At 51.3% G+C, this 14,080-nt stretch overlaps 1 pseudogene; it reads left to right on the top strand.

Annotated features, from left to right (window-relative positions):
• Positions 1-8,673: 8,673 nt before the first annotated feature.
• LOC112478613 lies at positions 8,674-8,791 on the top strand (annotated as a pseudogene).
• Positions 8,792-14,080: the final 5,289 nt, after the last annotated feature.

The following is a 14,080-nucleotide window of genomic DNA, read 5'->3' as shown; positions in this document are numbered from 1 at the left end:
TTGCAGTAGCATTTAAAGTTTTATGAAAAAATGGGAATGAGGAAAAGTCTGGGAGAGCTGGTAAGAGATAATCTTTGACGAAATTTGCCTGGGAAGCGGTGTAGACTGGAAGCCGTGTCCCAGGGGAAGACATCTAAATGCTCTTCCATCGTCTCTTGTCAGAGGTGACGTTGTGGTTCCGAGTTGGAAAGTTCATTGCGAATTCTGCTGCGGTAGAAACAGAGTCTGTGCTCGCAGAGTTTGAACCCCACCTCCTGGCAGGGTGAACTTGACCGTAACTCCTCACCTTCCTTAACTTCTTTCTCTTCGTCTCCTGCATTTGGGCAGCTGTGGTCACACAGCTGAGCTGTGAGGCTTAGCGACAGTGCGCGTCCGATGAAGCGTGAGGCTCCCGCATGCGCGAGGCACTCGGGAAGGGGTGTGAAATTGCCCTGGTTACGGTTGACTTCGGCTCCTCATTTGGCTCAGGAGAAACAAACCAATGGAGGCGAGCGCTCTTTCCCAGGGCAGAGTCGGGGAGTTTTCCGGGTGCCGGCCCTCCCAGTGCCCTCGTCTGTCCTTCCTGGGGTGTCGCCTTGACATCGTAAGACCCGAGCTTTAGGGGCTGAGGTACTGTGGTATAACACAGAATCAATGTTTGCCCTGTCTCTGGCAGAGCTCCTAAAACCCTGGGAATTTACCGTCCTTGTATGCTGATGAATGACTCCTGAGGAGTTCAGTCCAGTGGAGGTGGGACTGGATAGCTTTGGGATGGGGTTTGGTCACCAGAAATACCGACCACAAGATCAGGTTAGATCTTTCAGTCCAAGCGCTGATCTCTGCGGATGGGAGAGGGGCCGGAGGTTGAGTTCAGTCACCAATAGCCAATGATTTAATGAGCTTTACCCATGAAACGAAACCTTCATAACAATCTCTAAACGGCGACTTGGGGTGTTTCTGAGCTGTGGGACTGAGCCCTTAACCTGTGGGGTCTGTATAGGATTGTGTGAGTATAGGCTTGAGATGTTGGACAACCAGCTTGTGTCTGAGAGTTTCATTGGGAGAAAAAGCCACAAGGTACTCACAATAGAGTGGGCTGCACATTATCCAGGACAGAAGTCTGGGGAGCAAGATAAAGTCCGGGTGGGCATGGGTGAACCCCAGGCCCAGTGCTAAATGCTCTTCGTAGCACCATTGTCACGTGGGCAGGGCCAGAGTGGTCCTTCGGCATCGATAGTGGGTCATTTAGTTTGTGACATGTCCCTGCTCATAAGGTAGGACGAGTTAATATAAAACATTCTGATCTTGAAAAAATAAATCTACATTATCTGTCTTAATAAAAGAAATAAAAGGACTGACATCTCTATCTAGGATTCAGGCACAGTTCTAAGAGCTTCACAGAAATAAACTCAAGTTGTGCTCAAACGTCGCTGTGAGGCCAGCATCTTTAGTGTGCCGTCTTACAGATGATGACACATGAGTTCAAAGAGATTAAGTGGCTTGTCCCAGCCACAAGGCCAGTTAGCTTTGAGCCAGACAGACTGATGTCTGCTCATCTGCTCAGCAACAGGGTGCTCACTGAGGAACATTCGAACGATGAAAACCGTGCAAATGTGAACAGACAGGAAGGGGCACAACCCACTCTTTGCCTCTTGGTAACGGGAAGATAACTGGCTTGGCTTATTTTCGCTCGATGGCTAGTGTTGAAAAATGTAACAAATACCTAATGAGGCAAGTGTTAATGTGACTAAAGTCACTAAAATGGGGATGCCCAAGACCTATGGTTTTTGCATGCAATTTTCAGAAATGTGCGAAGCAGCCAGAGCCAGGAGCCCAGTGACCCGGTTTCAACATTAGTATCAGCTGAACCCCAGTCTGCTAGAAATGCGGCTAATTCGTTGTGTGAGAGTCACCAGACACAGAACTTCAGGGACGGCCTCGTGGGAGATGTTTTTCAGGACGTGAGGTTGCCGAGTTGGTGAGGTGTGAGCAATTCGCAGGCCTTTTCTGTCGCCTCCCGTACTTTACTCACTTGCACCCCCAGAAGCCTCAGCTCAAATGTCGCCTCCTCTCCGTGTCACTTCTCGCTGCCTTCGAGCACCTTGGTCATCGTCCGGTGACCCTTTGACTGGACTGACGATTTGCATTGCGACCAGCAGTTACACGCCCGTCTGTCGAGACTTCCTTGAGACAGGATTTTATGGTCGCCTCCCTGCCACATAGCACACTGCAAACTCACAGCAGTTCCTTAATCGATATTTGTGGGATGAACGAATGAGCGACTTTTCCTAGGGTGAATAACTCCCAACATGTGGCTCTGTGTAATAGGAAACATGACAATTAGGAATATGATAACTTGAAATGCCTCCCTTGGTTTCTGTTGCAAATTCCAAATCCTAGTCGGTAGAAACCCCTCGAAATACGTATTTGTTTTTTATTTCGATTATTTGGGCGCCTGAGAGTGTGGGTTCTGGACACCGGCGACTATTAGCCACAGGAACACGTTGTCAGCAGCTCGCCTCGCTGACGCCGCTGCGTGCAGAGCCGCGAAGGGCCGTGTGGGGACCCAGACTCCTCGGTCTGCCCGGTGCACGACAGGAGCAAGACTGTCCCAAATGTGGACGCGGACCGATTGGAGCGACCACGAGGACAAAGTGGAACAGGAACTTAGATCCCTGAGTGAGAGAACAGGAAGGAAAAGGAAGAAAAGGATCGCAGATATCCCAGAGCCGCACACCGAGGAAGACGGCCTGGGCGGCCACGGCCGTCGCACCGGGCCTGCCGGACGCGTGGGCAGCCAGACGACACGCAGTGCTGCCGCGTCTCAGGGGTGGAGCCACCGCGCGGGTCAAGTGGTGACGAGGTGGGGTTTTGCGTGGCCGGGATAACGGGAGAGGGAACGCGAGGTGGCCAGAAAGAAGAGGAAGATCAGTGGGGGTGCCAGGCCGCCCCGTTCAAAGGCGGGCGTGGGACTTGAAGGCCGGGCTGAGACACCGCCCCGTGAGGGGCGGCAGCGACTTTCGGGGGCGCCGGACGGAAGGGCTTGTATTTAGGTCTATGAAGGTCTGAGATGTGAAGTCAGAGGGACAGATTTCTGGGTGACGAGCAATTTTTCCAAATGACCAGTCAGAGCTGTTTCTCTTTCTACACTTGAAAGCGATGCCATATTCGTTTCCACTTATCACTGAAGGAGCGGAGTGGGACTCACTGGCGAGGGCGACACCGCTCACGGGTCGAAGAAATGTCTAAATGAGAATTGCCCAAACCAAAAGGATCTCGTATCTGCTAAGGAATAAGTGAAGACGAAGAGAAATTATTTCAATTTACCAGCTTCCTACTCCTAATGATTGTGTTCCACGTTCTAACAGACATAATATAAGTTGGATATATTATACATGTATATTATGTATGTAATAGATATGATAAAGGTCAACACAAGTTGGTATGAGACGTAGAAGGTGGCCATATCCTCATCTGTTCTGACGTTTTAATATCTCAACAGGAAAATGGTATTAGAAGTGCAGACTTTGGCATCAGACAGAAACGATAAGAATAAACAATAATAGTTTAGGTGCAGAGGAACTTAAAGAGAAGGAGTAGATCCCCTCCAACTTTGCCATTAAGGATATTAAAAATGAGTCGGACCACAAAGCGGGAGGGTGGTGCTTGCTCAGGCAAATTAATGAAAACTTCCACATCTCAGACATGTCGGTGGACTAGCTGAAGATTTTTCCAGTTTCCGGATCAGGAAAACTGCGTGTCACGTGATTTGTACCTTCAAAGTTTTAGTTACGTAGCAGAAAGTCCATTTTACAAGTCAATATTATTATCTGTACCATGTTATTCCTGCTCAGGGCTTAAACCCGAGTTAGGCAAATAACCTTTGAAAGAGAAGTAACAAAAGATCTGTTTGCAATTACTTTATTCAGTTAAGGAGAACTTTCCTTAGCAACTAAATATAAAACATCCCGATTTTATGACATCTGCAGATTTTACATCAGTCTGCAAAAAAAACCTGCAATCAATTTTTAAAACTCGGTCACCTAGTAGATATGCAGAACACAAGCTGGTAACGCGGGACGCGTGGTTTGGCTGTGCTGACGTCTGAACTGGTTTTGGAGTTTTGCCTCTGAAGCCCTATCGGGTATTTCTGAGGCAGAAACGAAGGATAATTAACTTGCCGTGGCTCTTCTTAGTTGCAATTAGAGTTGAATCAGATAAGCATGTCCGTCGGATGCCAAGAAAAGGAAGTGTCCACATGTCAGAGTCCCTGGCCAAGGCCTCAGGGGGAGAAATACAGAGAGGGTGGCATCAACCACCCAATGGACTCCTCCGGAGATAGTGGCTCTGTGTGGGGGCGCGAGCCTCCAAAACCATAGCCGAAGCTGCCTTAGACAGTGTGAAAGAGACTTAATTTTTAAGACTTTTCTTAGAGCAGTGCTAGGTTCACAGCGAGGTGGTGGGGAAGGTACAGAGTATTCCCTCCCGTATGTCCCCTGTTGTCCCCTACGGCCATCCCCACTGTCAACACCCCCACGGGTTCCAGCGGATGAACCTGCACTGGCACATCACAGTCTCCCAGAGGCCTCGGTTTCTCGTAGGATTCTTCTCGGTGTTGCATAGTTTACGGTGGAGACAAGTATGTAATGATGTGGAGTCACCACAAGCATGTCGAACAGGTGTCTTCGCTGTCCTAAACCCCCGTGCTCGGCCTGCGCACCCCTCTCCCCCGTCCCCGGCACCCACGGGTCTTGCTTTTTCACTGTCCCCGTGGTTCTGTCATTTCCCCCACAGAGCTCCAGCAGTCCCCAGGGCAGAGGGCCTGGCCCATGGCAAGTGCTTGATTCACCTTCGGGGGTTGGATTAACGTATTTCTAATGACGGTCTATCTTTCTGTACGATTCCAGTGTTTCGTTTGATATCGTTCGTTAGAAAGACCGATTCATTAAATCCTCTGAACGCTCCCCGCCCCCGAGTTCGGCTCGTGCAGGATAGAGTGGCAGCGACGGACGCCAAGTCCCCCCAGAAAAAAAAACACACGCACCGGTTCACTGAGTCTCCGAACCCTGTGCCTTCAAAGTAAGAGCCACGGGGACATCTTGCAATGGAGAAGAAAGAGTCCACAGGAGAAAACTCCTCTTTCCAGATTTTCTGGCGTAGGAAAGTTGGATACGTGTTTTGAGTGTATATAGAGGTCGGAAATACGGGAACCCTCCTTCTCACCCTCCATCCTCCAGCCCCTCAAATTCCCTCACCAACCTGCTCGTTCCAGATGTGCAGTCAGCACGTGCCAAGGCAAATATGGGCTGCGGATTAGCATCGGAACCGGGGGGCTCTGCGTGGGCCCGCGCGGATAAGGCCGTGCAGCGGTGCCGTCCCCGCAAACCGGGCGCTGCGGCGCATGAGGCCACGGCTTGGCATTTGGACAAATTGGGCAGTATTTTCTCAACGCTCCGTGCCATATGTCCACACGAGAACCGGATAACGAGTGCGTATGCAGAGGCGCCGGCACGAGACTTCACCAAAAATAACATTCCCGAACCAGCAAAACCGCACACACACGAAAGGCAAATGTTCCTAAACCAGCTTTACGCTCCCCCCCAACCCCCAACCCCAATTAAACTGTAGCAAGAGTAGCTGTGATTGTCATTATCACGGGACCCCTTGCCGCTCGCATCGCTAGAAACGAGAGCATCTCGTAGAGTACGTCCCCGGTGAGCGAGACCTCCCGTTCTTATTGTCGGTAAGGGCCTTCTAAGCGACAGACTGTCTTCTCTGCCTGCCTAGTCTCTGGAGGACACAAGCTGATGGGGTTCATCGACTGCCAGGGTGAACAGTGCTCCCCTAAATTTGATGTTCGCCCTGAATCTGAGAATGCGACCGTGTTAGCTCAGGCCTCCATGACGAAATGCCACAGACGGGGTGGCTTGATCAGTGACTTCCCTTCCTCCAGCGCTGGAGGCTGGAGTCCGCGATGGGGGTGCCAGTGCGTGGGGTTCGGTGAGGGCTGTATTTCTGGCTTATGGACGGTCCCCTCCTCACTGTGTCCTTTCCCATGGTGGAGAGAGAGCTCCAGGGTCCTTCTATGTTCTTACAAAGACGCCAGCCCCATCAGATTAGGGCCCCAGGCTCAGGACCTGCTTCACCTCAATCACGTCCTAACTGCCCTGCCTGCAAACGAGTCACGTCGGTGGTTTGGGGTCAACACCTGGATCTTAGGATGTGCTTCAGTCCACAACGTGATCTTCTTTGGAATCCGCTGTCTTTGCAGATGGCATTAGTTGAGATGAGGTCATCGTGGGTTGGGGTGGGCCCCCGTCCAATGCCTGGTGTCCTCACAAGGAGCCCAAACAGATGGTTAGCGAGAGAGGAGACGGCCCCACGAAGACGGAATCAGAGGCCGACGTGATGTCCTTACACACCACGGGACACCGGGGAGGCGGCAGCCCCCGGAAGGCAGAGGAGGCAAGGATGGATTCTCCCTCTGAGTTCCCGGGAGGGAGTCACCACTGCCCGCGCTTCGGTTTCAGACTTCTGGCCTTCGGCACCGTGAGAGAAGAGATTTCTGTTGTTTTAAGCAGCCCGGTTTGTGGTCATGTGTCCTGGCAGCCCTAGGGAATTGACACCCTGACCACAGCACCCCCGGGGTGCCCCACGTCACATCATGACCTGGGGGGTGTGGCCGGGCACTTTCTGTGCTGTCACATAGTGGGCGCCACCAAGTGTGGCCAGACAAAAGCGTAAGCTCCTCCATCGGGCTCCGTCCCCCGCATGGCTGTGGACACGGATGGTCACTTGTTAGCCTGGGGTGGATGGAGGGGTAGGACATGGTGAGCAGTGTTAGCTCTTACTCCTGAGGTTAGTGGTACACTTTTTTCTTTCTTTTTATCCAATAAAGTGCTGTTTATTTCTTGAGCCCTTTAACATTTAAAATGCTTGTTCACATGATCCTCATAATGTCCTCGAGAGGAAGACAGGGCAGGGATTGTTGCCCGCATTTCACAGGTGAGGACCTAGGCTCAGAGCTGGTTCTTTGATTAAGGTCACTCGGCTCGTTATCGTGCAGCTGAGACTCGGTCGTAGATACCACCCTCGTTTCTTCGACGTGCATTGATAAGGGTATGAAACAAGCAGTCTGATGAGACGATCTCTGCCCAGAATTATCTGGGGCGTTGGCGCCCCCACTTCAGGTTAGATACCCTTCCCCGTTTTTATTAATGTTCTAATGCATTTGAAACATGTTCCTCCCTCTGCTTGTTCTCACCGTCATGGGGTCTGGGTCGGATCGAAACAGGGCAGGGACCAGCTGGTTGGCTTTGCACGAATTCAAGGGGAAGATGATGGGGACCCCGCCTGGGGCAGCGCCGTCAGAGCGAAGCTGACGCCCCGTGAAGGAAGCCGAATCCACGGGACGGGTAAAGGTGGGGTGAGGGGTGAGGAAGTGTCCACGACGCCTTCCTTCTCTGTCTGAAAAGCAGCTCACAGACATATTTTTCAATAAATTGCGTTTTAGTAACCGCAGGAACAACACGAAGAATTAGCATGGGGGTGAGAATTAGATTCTGTTCGTCTTCAGTGAAGTTGCGAGTTTGTATTTGAACCATGTTTTCCGTGTTCATTCCTTTACTTTTCTTCTTCACCGAATTGCATTTCTACTAGGGATGTTTTTCTCGGGAAGTAGACTTAGAAGTCCCATGAAATCGGTTGCCTTATCTGTATGATTCGGTAGGCATTCCTTGTTCATTGAAGTCTCTCCGGCGCTGGGGCACGCTGGGGCTGTTTTGAAGGCCTGATGGAGTGTGTTGAAGACAGGTGGGTGTGGACAAGCATTACCTGGGCAGAGGACAGTCTTCCTGCGGTGGGATTTGACCACTTTAAAATGTCTTCTGGGACTTCCTGAAGTGTTTCACCAGGGAGAAAAAGAAGGCTTTAGCACCTGTGCCCAAGAGGGTCCGCGTGACAGGGTCGGGCGAAAATGACGCGGGTTTTGCAGGGGAAACACATCGGTTTGAGTTTTCCTCCATCATGGTCTGATCTCGTACGAGCCATCAAATTTTTCTGAATCCCAGTCCACAGTCACATTAGCATTAAAAATTTTAAGTATGTGTAACCCCTAGTGCCTGGCACGTAATAAGCCATTCAGTGCCCGATGAATAATGACTCTCAATATGATTATTTTCCTACATCTTTAGATGCCAGTAGCATCTCCAGTTTGGGATGGTGGGACTCCTTGTGCCGTGGCTCACTAGAGACCTAACTTTCACAGAGCAAACAAACGAAGCAAAACTCTTTCTTAGGGCTGCAAACTTCTCCTACTTAACCCGAGCCAAAGAACAGATTTATTTTGGAAAGTTTCTTTAAAATTCACCAGGCTATTGTTCCTGGGGCTGGAGTTGATTTGGTTTGAATTACGGCAGTGCGAAATGAATACTGTAAATAAATAACGGGGACACCCGTTAATTTCGGAGCCGAGGAACGCGAGGACACTCCGTGCCGGGTTTGCGAACACCCAGCCAGTTTCTAGACAGAGTCCCCGCAGCCCGGAGTCTTCGATGGGCGCTGCGTGACAGCCGGGTGGCTCAGAAACAGTCCTACAGCCACTGTCCGGCTGCTCGACGGTCAAAGAACGAGTCATCGCAATCCTCAGGTCGCCACGTCACAGCACCTCTTCGGGAGTTTGAAATATCACCACCAGTCTACGGCCACGCCGCCCCGAACGCGCCCGACCCCGTCTATCTCGGAAGCTAAGCAGGGACGGGCCTGGTCGGTACTCGGATGGGAGACCACCTAGGAAGACCGGGTGCTATAGGTGTAAAAAAATAAAATAAAATAAAATATCACCACTGTTGTGCAGTCGGGTCCGTCGGCCTTGGAAGCCGGATGGGGCCTTAGCAGTTGTCAGGTTGGAGCCGACAGTTTCCCAATGAATGATCTATTGGCGGAGCCCGCAGGACTGGCTTTTGCTTGCATAGGGTTTCCCAGGGGTTCCCGATTAGCTGACCTCCCTTGAACTTCAAGAGACGTGGCGTCGCGGCCCGCACAGCGTAGGCTCGCGTTGCACCGGACGAGTCGGAGCCGCTGCCATCTGTGTCCCTGCGGCTGAGGGTTTGAGGCCGTTTCCATTGTACAGGCAGGAGGTGGAGGACGGAGCGGGGGAGGGATATGCCTGCCTCACGGGCTGAGGGTGACACCGAGATGGGACGTGAATGCCTCTCTCTTTCTGATCGCAAACCACGTCGTTCCAACATTATCATAAGCTACAAACAGAGCAAGTCGTTGTTACTTACTTACCTCCATGACGCCTCTCACTTGAAAGAGAGAACACAAGGGTGGGGGGAGGGGAGGTTGCCCAACCGGAAGCAAAGACACAGTGAGAAGCTGCCGGAGCTCGAGGAGGGAGATGCCACGGCCAAGAGGAGACGGCGAGCCTCGTGTCCCGGGGTGGGCTTTTCTCCTCCGTTTCTGGAAAATCGTCCGCTTTTATTTCCGATCGATACCCATTTCCCAAAAGCAGGAATCACTAGCCGCTCTGAGGATGTGCAGATGCCCCTCTGGGAATGGACCCTTGCACCCCTCAGAAATGACTTGCATTACAGGACAGGGTAAGAATAGGGACCAGAGGCGGTGCTGGGGTCCAACCCCGGGTGAGGAGCAGTGTCCGGCATCCTTCGGTTTCTGCCTACACATGGGTGGGGGATAGGGAGAGAGCGTGACGATGTGGCCCCTGGCCCTGGGAATGAGGCTCTGGGGGTCCCTTGCTCTGGGGGTCCCTTGCCTCCGTCTGGCGTCCTGGGGCTGCCTGGAGTCAGGCACAGCCTAACTGCACCAAACATCTCAGAAACTGATGGGCGCCTGGCTGATGGAGGCTGAGAGTGGCAGGTCCCAGCTGTGTCCGCAGGGAGCCCAAGGGCCAGGCTGTGGGGAGCAGAGAATCTGGCCCATCCCTGTCAGGCCAGGACCCGGACCAAGGGCACAGGGCGGGTGGACTTCCTCCATCTGGAAGTCGATCCTTTAAAGCGATGAGAAAGCGTGGAAGCACCATGAGCAGTAGCAAGGAAGGAAACATCTTGTTTACAAATGTCAGGCGGTAATTAGCATATTTCAAAGAGGAGCCTCTGCTGGCTTTTGTTGGTTGAAAACCTCAGCGCTTTCTTGGGCTCTGCTCTAAGAGACATGGAGACTCTGAACCCAGTTCATAAATAGTTGATTTCATATTTTAAAATCTTGCACTAAAACTGTCACCCCCTCTCGTGGCTCACAGATGGTGAAGAACTAATTTGTTACTGTTTGATAACTGCTTTTATGTATCAAAGCTCTCATTTACTGCTCCGTGGGGGAAATGACAGACTAAGAGCGATTGTGTGTTTTCTCTCCTTTTTTCTCTAACCGCGAAGCTTCTCGTTCTCCTTTAGCACGCTTCTTATTTGAAATATAAAATTGTGAATCTTTTGCATATGCTGGCTTGATGGAACCTACTTGGGGGGAGTGGGTTGGAAGACCCCATTCCTGGTACAGACCGGCAGCCTCATTCCTGATCCTTTTCAATATCCCAGTGCTGCATAATAACATTCAGGCCAGTCTGTCCTCTCTCTCAAGTCACAAAAGATTTCTAATTAGAGATGCAAACGGAAATTTCGCTTTTGAAACCTGTTACGGCAATATATAAAAGCAAGAAGAGCTATGAAGTAGACCCAGGCAAACCTGCTTTCTCCTGACCACTCATTTTATTCGTTCGTTCATTCATTCATTCATTCATTTTATATTTGATTCACTTTTTTATTCAATCGACCAGATGTTAATCAGTTCCTTTGTGGTGGAACCTTCCGGCTAGGTCAGAGCTTAAGCGTAGGTACAGGAAAGGCTGGCGTTGCTCTATGCTCATTCCTACCCCTATCGCTGACCTTGGAGCGCCCTGGGCGTAGCACGAAATGCCTAGAAGAAAATTCAGCAATTATCCAGCTCAAGTCAGCAAACGCCAACCTCTGAGCTAACAACGATTTTTTATATCATCAAATGTTTGAAAAAAGTCAAAAGATTTTCTTCATGTAAAAATCATATGACAGTCAATTTTCAGATTTGCTGGAGCTCTGCAACATCCACCCGTCGACAATGTCATTTACGAAGCGCCCATGCCACCATGGGAGTACAGTGGTTGTGGCTGGAACTGTGGCCCACCAAGCTGAAAATACCGATTATCTGGCTGCTCACAGTACGAGGGGCCAGACCCCTGAGCTAGCCAGCCCAGCCCCTGATTTCTTTGACACAATGGCAAAGAACTTGAATCCCCCTGGATGTGATTAGGACTTATACAAGCCATTCTGGTAAAGTGTGCGTGCGTGCGTGCGTGCGTGTGCGCGTGTGCACGGGCATATGTTGGAGTGGAGCTGGTATCGGAGCCTGAAGTGGAGTTGGCATGATAGGTTTAATCAGCAGCAGAGCTTTAGTGAGAAGAAAGGAAGAGAGCTGATATTCGAGAGTGCGAGGTGATCCCTGGCGTCAAATCGACCCATCTTCCCCGCAAACCCCACTTCTCCCAAATGCAGAAAGGAGTCTGAGCGTTAGAACCGAAATAATTGTGTCCTAGAAACTGCGGCTCCTCTGCCGCAAGACCCGAAGTCTACGCCTCCACCCGTTACAAGGTCTTTCCCTGCAGGCGGATGGATACCTGAGCTGGGTCTGAGGGTGTCGGGGTGCAGAGGACCCCACGGAGAGCAGGGACACATCCGGGGCAGTGGCCTCAGGTAGATGAGTGGCAACCAGGGTCTAGAAATCCAGAATATTTAGGGGCCGCCTCCCGAAGTAGCGCGCCTGGACTAAGGCTAACAAGCCGGTCGAATTCATGGGATGTTCAAGCTTTGCCCTCATTCAGTGAGCACTTGCTATTCCACGGGTCGTGCTGGGTGCCGGAGGCGAAGGAGGCACCTGTCCCCAGGGGTGCCTGTGGCGTGCTCCTCACTCTTAACGTAAGAAAAAGAAGACGCTTAAATACGACGGCTTGGGGACCCCATGTACGGGCCTCATCCCTCGTACCCCCTCCACACACTGGGCCCGGCCATCCCGCCAAAGGGGCCCCCGCCTGCCTCGGGGCCTTTGCACGGCCTGCTCCGCGTGCATGTCATCCATGCATTCTTCCTCCGCACCGATGCTATCCATGAATTCTTTCCTGTCTGGTTTCGTTTCAAATGTGACTCCACCCGAGGAGGCTTCACACCTCCTCAGACTAAATTAGGCCTTGTCTTCTGTGCTCTCCTCGGCCTCCATTTTGTCCTTGTTTCCTTTGCTGAGAGCATCGGAGTTCGCAGGCGCATTTGTACTGGTGCTGCTGTTTATTTGATGTCCTCGTCACGAGCTCTGAGACCCCTGAAAGCAGAAGCGGTGACCGTTCTTTCTGTCACGGTGTCCCCGGTGCCCTGCAGAGGGCCGATAGGCTGTAATCACGGCCGGTTTGTTAACCGTGCTGGCCCCTGCGGCTTTCTGTGTCCTGGGCGCTGTGTTGCGTGCCTGTCGCAGTGGGTGGTGGGGTAGCAATCTCACTTTCCAGGTGGAGAAAGTCAGGGTGCTCCCGAGGGCTGGGCAGAGCTCCGTCTGACCGGACACTTCCCTCTGACGCCAAGTGCCTCGCGACACTTTGTGGATGAGGAAATTGCGCGTAACGCATCACCATTCAAATCAATTCCCGCTGGGAAAGAAAAATGCCACGGAAAATATTTTATTCTATACACAAAAAGGTTTTCTCGGCATGTTTTATCAACATAATCATCGTCACATTATCATCATTAAGACGTGAAAGAGGAACGCACAATTGCGAGGCTCCCCCGCCCCCCAATCCTCGGGGAGTAGACAGAAAATGGCACGGAAGCTGTGTTTTGTTCTACTTTCAATCGCGTTTTCTTTCTTGAATAATCACAAGATGCTCGAGTGTTAAAGGAAACGTTAGAGAAGATCCAACCCAGCCCCTCACGTGTCACACCCAGAGGTGCGGGGGGACTTCTCGGTCCCCTTGGTCGACTAAGACCCACGGAATAAGTTTCCTCCCGCAGAGTCTGACCCCAGAACCCCGTCCCATCTCCCTCGTTCCGGGAAAATCTCTTTGCCTTTTTCCATATTTCAGAATAAATTGCCCACTTTTAACCTTACCATGCCATATTTTGAGATTTGAGATTTTTAAATACATTTTCATATGATATTAAAACTAACCCCTCCACACCACACACATGCACACGCACACTCTCACACACACACACGTACACACACTTATTCTGTGGCCCAGGGTTAGATCCTTGGAGCGGTGAACATATTAAATGCAGACAATGGATTTTACACATCGCTCTTTGGAAAAAGCTGATGACTCATGGGCAGCGGGCTGTGGGCGTCGCCCCTGAGTCAGGATGTGCCGGGGGGTCACGCCATGCCCAGCTCATGTTTCTGTGTCCCTCTTTGCCCACACGAAGTTCCGAGAGCTTAGATATTGGTCTGAAGCCATTTATAAAACGAATGTGAACAGAGACCAAGAATGCAGCCTGGAGCTTCATGGTGTCTTTAGCCATCCTCGGAGGAGGACGTGATGGTGACGAGGACAGCGGCGATGACTAACGCATTTTCCACTTGGCAAAGCCCCTTCAGGACGGCTGTTCTCACGAAGACCCTGGACTCTCCTTGCCGGCGTTAGTTAGTGTGATGACCGCATCATGCCGCGGAGGGACCGGAGTCACAGAGCTTACGGGGACTTCCACATGCCATACGAGAAAAACACAGCGGAGCCAGGGACACTGTCTGATCATCTTCTAAGAAATAGAGGGACATTTTTCTGCCCCCTAAAATGTCTCTAATTCTTAGAACCATGGTGCCATGAGAGAAAAACCACCAAAGAAGCGCCCCAGGGAAAGATTAAAACAGTGACTTCAGCTCGCCTGAAGTTAAAATAGGGTGAGCACGTACTTGGCTGGGAGAGTCCCAGGTCACACTTGTGTCCCTGTGTAATTGTCAGTAGTCCCACCTTCCACTCCAGACTGTCCAGGTTTAAATAATAAATCATGTGCCGTGCGAACAAAACATCTTGTATCAGTAAATCATGGGACCGCTCTAGAGAGTTGGGAGGAGC

The sequence above is a fragment of the Pteropus alecto genome, unplaced genomic scaffold, assembly GCF_000325575.1.
Source record: "Pteropus alecto unplaced genomic scaffold, ASM32557v1 scaffold61, whole genome shotgun sequence".
NCBI lineage: Eukaryota > Metazoa > Chordata > Mammalia > Chiroptera > Pteropodidae > Pteropus > Pteropus alecto.
Note: the sequence above shows the minus strand (reverse complement) of the source record. Positions and strands in the feature narration are given on the sequence as shown.